The following is a 9274-nucleotide window of genomic DNA, read 5'->3' as shown; positions in this document are numbered from 1 at the left end:
TTGGTTTATTATTGATGAGAATTGTTGGTGGTAGAATACTAAGATGATTAATTTTCCCTACTCCTTATATGGTGTGTTACCCTTTTATTTAAAGTTGTTGACTCCAGTAGTTTGTTTAATTGGAGGGTTTGTTGGTTATATTATTTCTAATGTTAATATTTACTTTTTTAATAAATCATTTATTTTTTATAATTTAAGATGATTTTTGGGGAGAATGTGATTTATACCCTACATTTCTACTTACGGGTTAACTGGGTATCCATTATCATTAGGAGGAGTTGTTTATAAGGGAATAGACCAAGGTTGATCAGAATATTTTGGAGCTCAACACTTATATTCTAGTCTTGTGTCTTATTCTAAGTATATAGGATTAGTACAAAATAATAATTTAAAAATTTATTTAATGTTATTTGTATTCTGGGTAATTTTTTTGGTATCTATAATAATTTTTATTTATTCAAATAGCTTAATTTAGAGCATAGCACTGAAGATGCTAGGGTGATAGACTTATCTTTGAATATTAGTTAACTTATATTAGCAATTTATAAAAGATAAAACTTTATTTTTACAATGAAAATGTAATGTTTTTGTTAAACTATAAATAGAAGTATAAATGGAATTTAACCATTAAAATAGAAAGTTAGCAGCTTTTATTTGAACATCATACTTCTTTAACTGGGAATTAGTTTCCATTTATATCATTAACAGTGATATGCCTCTACTTGGCTTCAATTAATTTAGAATAAGGATGAGGACATCTAAGATTAGGTCGAAACTAATTGCAATTTATCGCTTCATATTCGTTGTTAAGGTAGATTGAATAATCAATACTTTTTGAATGCAATCAAAATGTTATAGTTAACTACAACCCTAATTAGATCAATTTAGGGCTCCTTGGTTTCATTCGTGATAAAGCCCTAAGATTAAAATTAAGATAAAGATTGATGTAGTAATAAATCACACGCTGATATTAGAATAATTTATAATTACAATGATAGGGAGAATTAGAGCAATTTCTACATCAAAAATTAAAAAAATAATAGCAATTAAAAAAAATTGAAGGGAGAAAGGAAGTCGGGAAGAAGATTTAGGGTCAAATCCACATTCAAATGGGGAACATTTTTCCCGGTCAGCAATAGGTTTTTTTGATAGAATTGAAGCGATAGATATTACTACAATTGAAATAGCAATAATAATTAGTCCTATAAGCAAAATTAATATAATTATCTATATTAATAATAAACCTTATGATTGGAAGTCATATATACTAATTATACTATATAGATAGTTTATCCTCCTCATCAATAAATTGATACATAAAGGAATAATCAAACAATATCAACAAAGTGCCAGTATCAGGCTGCTGCTTCGAATCCAAAATGATGGGTTCTAGAAAAATGGTTGTTTAAATGACGTAATAAGCATACTGTTAAAAATGTTGTTCCAATAAGGACGTGAAGTCCGTGGAATCCAGTTGCTATGAAGAATGTAGACCCATAAACAGAGTCTGCAATAGTAAATGGGGCTTCAATATATCGTATCCCTGAAGAATTGTGAAATAAATTCCTAGTAAGATTGTGAAGAATAATCCTTGAGTTGCTTGTGAATGATTACCTTCTATTAAACTGTGGTGAGCTCATGTAACTGTTACTCCTGAGGCTAAAAGAATGGCTGTATTTAGTAGGGGAACTTGGAATGGATTAAAAGGTACAATTCCGATAGGTGGTCAAGTTGCCCCTAATTCAATAGCTGGAGACAGTCTACTATGGAAAAATGCTCAAAAAAATGAAACGAAGAAAATACTTCTGAGATAATAATAAAATTATTCCTCATCGTAACCCGATAGTACTGGAAATGAGTGTAATCCTTGAAAAGTACCTTCACGGGAAATGTCTCGTCATCATTGATATATAGTAAGAATAGTAATTACTGTTCCTAAAATTACTAGAGAGGGATTAAATTGATGGAATCATTTACTAGGCCTGAAACTATAGTTATAGCTCCAATTGCTCCTGTAAGAGGCCATGGGCTATAATCACTAAGTGGAATGGGTGATTAGAGTGTGCTGACATTTATTTATTAATAAAAATTGAGTTAGTTTACTTCTCTAGAATAAAGGGTTCTTAATACAGCAAATACATAAGATTGAATAATTGCTACTGCTGATTCTAGTACTAAGAATCCATTGTACGCTGGTTCGGGTAGAGCTGCCTTACAACTCCAAAATCTAATTTTAAATATTTGGAAAATAATAAAGTCAGATTCATGAAACTTGGCAGTCGTGTGTACAATTGTAGGTCACATACAGCTATGGTCAAAAAAATAGAAACACTTAATATACGTTTTTAATTTCTTTCATATCTTTTGTAAATTATATTGGAATTAAATGCCATCTTTTGCAAAATTATTTTGCTATATTATGCTCTATTGTGATAATATTATTGTTAGTAAAAAACTTAATCTGCGGGAATTCACCATTTGTAAGTAAAAATACCGCATTTCATCTGGTCAAAATAATAGAAACACCCGACGAATGTACGTTTATTGATGAATAAAACTAATTTTTTTTAAATTATTTTAGCAAATATTGAAGAATATTTAATTATACTCGTAATACTCAAATTATTTAATTTTTTGAAATATTGAAAAAATATTGCAGAATTATGGGACGAACGAATCATTGTAGTATTAAGGAAAAAGAAATAATTAAAAACTTAAGAAACCAAGGAACAAGTGTAAGAGAAATTGCCACAATTATTGAACGTTCAGTACATTTAGTTTTTAATGCTTTAAAAAGTAATAAAAGTCCTGAAACACGGGGAAAAAAACAAAAACAAGTGAAAGAATGAACAGAAAAATTGTAATGATATGTAAAAAAGCCCCATTCATATCTTCAAAAGAAATTTTAAAAGAATATCAGGCTAATATGAGTGATAGAACCATACGCAGAATATTAAGCAAAAATAATTTATTTGATCGCAAAGCTAGAAAAGTTTCCTATGTCAGTAAAAAAAATATTAAACATAGAATAACTTTTGATTTAAAAATCATTCGGAGTGCATTGGGCAGAGGGTGTAAAGAAGTGCCGCAATTCCTTTGTTCGGACGAAACAGAAATTAATTTATTTGGGCCAGATATTCCCTTCGTTAGACGTCCTTCAAATACTGAATTAAACCCCAGGTTCACACGCAAGAAACGTAAAACATGGTGGCGGCAATATAATGACTTGGGGTTTTCTTGGTATGGTGTAGGGCCTATATTTTTGATAAAAGAAAAGATGACTCAATATCATTATCTAGAGAAAATTAGAAAATATTATGCTTGTTTATACCGCAGATAATATGCTTTTGATTTGGCACTACCAACAAGATAATGATCCCAAGCATACTGCGCGAAACGTACGACAATGGTTTTATGAAATCAATATTTTGCTAGTAGAATGGCCAGGGCAGTCGCCGGATCTTAATCCAATAGAAAATTTATGGAAGCATCTACAAGAAGCCGTTTCTAAAAAAGAAGGAACAAAAAAGGAGCATTTATTGCCAGAAGACTGCATGATTCAACATTCCCGTGGGAAGGTGTCAAGCTCTAATTAACTCAATGCCAAGAAGATGTAGGCAAGTTATACAAAACAAAGGTTTTCCGACCAAGTATTAACTACGTAAAAATGAAATAAATTGAAAAAAAATCTTTTAGACATAAAAATTTGTTAATCTTTAAGCTTAAAATTAGGTGTTTCTATTTTTTTGTCCAAGACAAAAAAGCAAATTTTTAATGTTTTTATTAAAACTTCACTTTCAATAAATAAACATATTCAACTTGCAAGAAAAATTTTTTTTTACTTTAATTAATTTTAGGAACAAAAATATTAGGTGTTTCTATTATTTTGACCATAGCTGTATATTCCTGAAGTTTTAATGAAATGGCTTGACAGGTTTTGGTAGCTGCCATTCAACTCCAAAAGCAATATTTAAAATATTCCAAAATTAATAAAGTTAGGTTTCTGAAACTTGACAGTTGTGTGTCCAATTATAGATCAGACACATCCGTGCAGTATCTATAGAGTGGTTTGACAAGTTCGAGTACTTGGTATACAACAATATATGCCAGATACTTTAAAAACAAATTTTAAACTCAGATTGCCAAGGTGCAGGGTATAATTCGGTCGGTTTATACCGACTGAAACGCTGTTACTTCTTTTAAGACAAATCGACTTAATATTGACTGAGTTTTATACTTATACTTGTGTTTTTAATGTTATAATAAGGAAGTTAAAAGGGGTAAAAATTAGTATGCAAAAATTTTCCCGATTTTAAAGTCAGCCATTGTGTTAGTGTAGCATTTTATAGTTTAAGCAAATGCTATTTTTTTATAGGCAATTTGTTGATCATAAAAGTTTTCAGCTCAAAATTTCGCTTTTAATAATATTAATTTCGAACAAAATAAATTTTATGTTTTTTTTTTTTGAATTAGAAACTGCACATTTTCAAATTCATTTTATGTACCTTATAAGTAGCAGAAATGAGGATTTCAACTTTCATTCGATATGAAATTAACCCGAATACTATTTCCAAACTGTCATAATATCTTCCTTTAAATTTTTATGGATTATGAATTTAATCGAACTTGAACTTTATAAACTCAGAAAAATGTCATAAAAACCAATGTAAAGAAATATTTTCATATATTGTCAATACTCAAAAAAATTTCCATAGAAGCTTACAACTAGAATTGTCAACTGTAAACCTTTTAAAACATATAAAATTTCCACTTGACTTGCTTCTTTAAAGAAATAAATAAAAATTACTTCTATAAGAAAATAAATTGGTTTGATGTATGTATGTACAAGTGTGGCAGTATAACAGACGTACGATTCAATAAAATATTTTATTGTTTGGTCTTCATCTTTTTCTTCTAATTTTCTTCGCAAATATTTTGATCTTTAATGTAAATTGTGATTTTATTCAATGAAAAAAAAAGTTTTCTTAAACTTGACTTTTGTTTTTATAACATTAGAAGTTATTTTAAATCTTGAATATTTTGCTTTTGAAACGGATTAAAAGCCTTAATTGTGCAAGTGTATTTAACACTCCAAAGTTAAGAACAAAACAAAATTTTTCTCTTCTGTAATAATTTGGCCAAACATAATTAGAGCTAAAAGATCTAACACAATTTTATATTAAACAGTTTTCGAACAGGAAATAAATTTTATCATTATTAAGGAATAATTTAAAGAATCTTTTATACAAAAAAAAGGTTTCATTGCGAGAATGGTGTAAATCCATTAAAAATAGAGTCCTGTATAGCGAAATTAGCTGTCAAACTCGATATAAACAATTTTTTTTACAAACAAAAAACACATACATATTCAAGTTTACAAGATTCACAATTCAATAGAAATTTACTTACTCTCCTACAAATTGCAAAATATAATTTTTGTGTTTTTCTACTTGATTAAGTTTTCATTTCAAGTCCCTTTTTATTCCTGAAATAAAAAAAAGAAGTATGTAGCTAATAAATACTTTTATGGTTCACAAAATGAAAGTGTATTATTTTTTTTAATCGTACTCTTATTTCCTTCAAGATAGACATAAATGTATTGGCATAGTTTATTTTAATTTTTATATTTAAATTAAAAAAAAATAAAATTCACACTTTCTTAAATAATATTCAAACACCAAAAATTGATTATATTTGTATGTATAAATGAAAAAACTTTGCGGCCAGAGTTATTAACATTTTTTATTATACATACACACATACATATAGTATTCACCGAAATTTCATCAGACAAAATACTCGTACTTTTTCATTTGAAATCATGAAAATTTTATGTTGAATAACATAGTAATAAATTTAAAATGATTCTTAAATTAAAAATTTAACATATTCCCACCACACTCGTTTTTTTTTCAATTTTACAATTATGTACATTGTTGACCTTTCGAACAAATCTACTGAAATGTTCAGGAATAAACTAAGCTTTGATTCTTAATGTTGTTTTAAATTTAATTCTAATAATTTATATTTTAAAATATAAATTATTAAAATTTCATACATGATGCCACATCTACACGTACATACATACACACATATATTAAGCTGTACTAAATTTTCAAATTTGTCGCCATGTCTCTTTTTGAATTATTGTTGTAAATGAAACAAAACCGCTGCTAACAAAATAAATCCATTAATTTTGGTTTTTTGATTTTAGTATAAAATTAATGTAAAATTTTTTTAATAATAAAGTGATTTTATTGTTCCAACATTACTTAGTAGAATGATAATTAATAAAAAATATGTATGAACTGTGTCGCCAGAAATATACCATCAAGATGGTAGTTATGTCGCCATACATCATAATTATTCTGGAAAATTTAATTATTATTGATAATGACATTTTTTATGAATTCTTAATATGGCGCACATTATAATATTAGCCCATTCATTATTTCAAAAATTTTATACATGTAGTATACTTACAAATTGTTTTCAGAATTAATGCGTTCTTTCAGTTTTAAAGATACAATGGTGCTGTCTTAAAATTGTAGGTTAAAATGATATACATGTTTAGAACAAAGAAAATAATAAAATGTACATATGTAGATACATACGTTACATAATAAAAAATTAAAGATCTGGAAAATATGAAGGCAATGAATTGAAATGAATATTTTTATAATCCTTGAAACTTTTTCCAATAACGTTCAAAATTTTTACAACAAAATTGAAATTCGTGAAAAGACATGTTTTGAACCCGTTCCAATCTGGTCGCTACGCAAATCAGTTCTATAATCATATGAAATAATTAACACAATTTTTTAAATCATAAAAATTTTCCACAAATTCCAAAATATGCTTTGATTTCTGAAATCAAACCTAGATTAGCATTTTAATAATCAAGATATCCACAAATTTACAGAAATAACTATAGTAATTGACTGTAGTTCTTACAGATAAAACAGCATTCAAAAATTCTCAGCAGTTTTCTAGCTTTTAAATTCACATGGATTTTTACAACCACAATTGCACGTTTAAAAGTAGTTTGCAAAACTATTTTGGTTACAAAAAATTCTTGGGAACATTTTTCCCTCTTCAATAACCAAATGAGAATCTTAATTTAATCACAAACTTCTTTGACCTTTAACGAAACTTTGTTTTCTTTTTACAAACTACTACACAATATAAAGCAACACAAAAATAGTTGTTGTCTGTGCACTTTTTTTAAGATAATGAGCACAATAAACAGTGTGTTTTGCATAAGATAGAAAGGAATTTCAGGATGATTCTTTGATTAATTTCCAGCAAAAAATTGTATCCAGCATATTTTTTTTTTGTTTTTTTCAATGCGCTATAATGAAATCTATAAGTTAGCCCATAAAATAGTTTTCTCTATCCCTCATAGTTTTGCTGACAAAACGCGTTATTAACCAAAAATTAAGAGCAATAAATCGCCTGTGAAACCAGCCCCCGATGGTTACTCATGTCGCATAGTTTGAAGCCACAATTATTTATTTATATACACGAATAATCTGGTATCTTTTTTTTCAACAGGCTTTAAGTCGAAAACCAGTATATCTGCACGCTCCCCCTATAAAATTTTTTGCTGGAAATTCATCAAAGAATCATCCCCGAAATTATGCCACCTTATACGAAATAGCCTGTATAGATATCTACATACTAGATATACATATCTACATTATTTATTCGATATTTATAACTTTTATACCAGAAGAGAAATCAAATGCAAAAAACTAAAACTAAATTATTATTCTTCAAAAGTTTTTGTACTTCTTTAAATCTTTTCCGACCAAGACAACAGTTAAATAGAACCTCACGGTAAGAGGATATCTTTTATTTTCAAAGAAAGCAACAGAAAACGTGAAAACTTTTTTGAAATCTAAAATAATAAGAACAAAAACCTTTTCCAATATGGAAAATTCATATACATAGTTTTCCCTTAATAATACATACATAATAAATACATACATAAGTTATATTAAATAAGAAAGAAACTGTTTTACCAGTATGGACGAAATTTATTTTAACAAAAATTTAAAGATAAAATTATATTAACACATAGGATTATGTATAGAAGACTTGTACATAAACCACCAAAATCTAAACGAACAAAAAAGCAAAAGTTATTGCAAAAAACAACTCTTGTATTATTGAGTATGACCACAATTTTTGAATTGTAAGTACATATCTATAAATATTCGTGGCTCGGGGGATAATCCTGCCTAACTCGGTTCCCTTGAAAAATCTATAATCTACAAATCTATTAATATTCAAGGTATTGCAAATTTTTTGGGTATGACTTGAGTTTGCTTTTATACAATGCCGCCAGAGTAACAATGATAATTTTTTTATAACATTGAATCAAATAACAGTAATATTAAGAAATTTTACAAAATAAAAGCATAAATATAACACACACTCACATAATATTATAACAATTTCAATTTGATGATTTGTCTTCGGTTTACTTTTGGGATGAGTTCCCTTTTTGTTAAAATGTAAATTTCACCAAGTTTAGAACTCTGTACTAAAAGAAACAATTTCATTTAATTCGGCTTTGTGATTCACCAAAATTTTATAAATATATTTGAAAAAAGAACATTGGAATGCTTGTTTTTATGTACCACAATTTATTTAATGCAACCGTTTACTTGATTCTTACGTTTTTTAACTTAATAAATTGTTATTTTAACCTTTTTATTATTAAATTTATTTATTAGTATAAATCAACTCAAAATAACAAAAATATCGAATGAATTTCATCTTTATTCTAAATACAATGAAGGCAATAACTTAATAACAATCCATTGAAACTTACATTTATTAATATTGAAAAACTTTTTAATTTTTGTATATTTCACTTTGAAAAACAAAATTATTTTTATACTTATACCGTCAATGAATATTAGACCCTTAGGTCGATTGATCACTGATTTTCTTTGTAAAACAATCTAATATATGAAGACTTTAAAATTATTTTCTAAATATGTATACAACAATAATATTGCAGACTGTGGACATCTGCCTGTACTAAAGTGCATTTAACATTTAGATGAAAATTTTTGTTTGAATAAAAATCATGTATGATGTCTGCATCGATTCCACTATTCATAATATTTTTTATGCCTATTATCATTTAAATATTATTCGTTTGACCTTTGAAGTCAATATATTTTTTTTACAAACGTAATATATGTATGTAAGATAATATAATAATACTAATACGCTCTTACATTATATGTACATATTTCTT

The 9274-nt window shown here is 27.2% G+C and overlaps 1 long non-coding RNA gene and 1 pseudogene across 1 annotated transcript; both read right to left on the bottom strand.

Annotated features, from left to right (window-relative positions):
- Window positions 1-1285: 1285 nt before the first annotated feature.
- Window positions 1286-2087, bottom strand: LOC129609654 (cytochrome c oxidase subunit 3-like; annotated as a pseudogene).
- Window positions 2088-5409: 3322 nt separating this feature from the next.
- Window positions 5410-9051, bottom strand: LOC129609738 (uncharacterized). Its single transcript, XR_008697033.1, has 3 exons — window positions 8840-9051; window positions 8445-8548; window positions 5410-5485 (listed from the first exon to the last, which is right to left on the bottom strand). It is a non-coding gene; the product is annotated as an uncharacterized LOC129609738 (long non-coding RNA).
- Window positions 9052-9274: the final 223 nt, after the last annotated feature.

The sequence above is a fragment of the Condylostylus longicornis genome, unplaced genomic scaffold (assembly GCF_029603195.1).
Source record: "Condylostylus longicornis isolate FDR11 unplaced genomic scaffold, ASM2960319v2 ptg000040l, whole genome shotgun sequence".
NCBI classification, from domain to species: Eukaryota; Metazoa; Arthropoda; class Insecta; order Diptera; family Dolichopodidae; genus Condylostylus; species Condylostylus longicornis.
The sequence above is the reverse complement of the archived record's forward strand: the minus strand, read 5'-3'. Positions and strand labels throughout refer to the sequence as shown.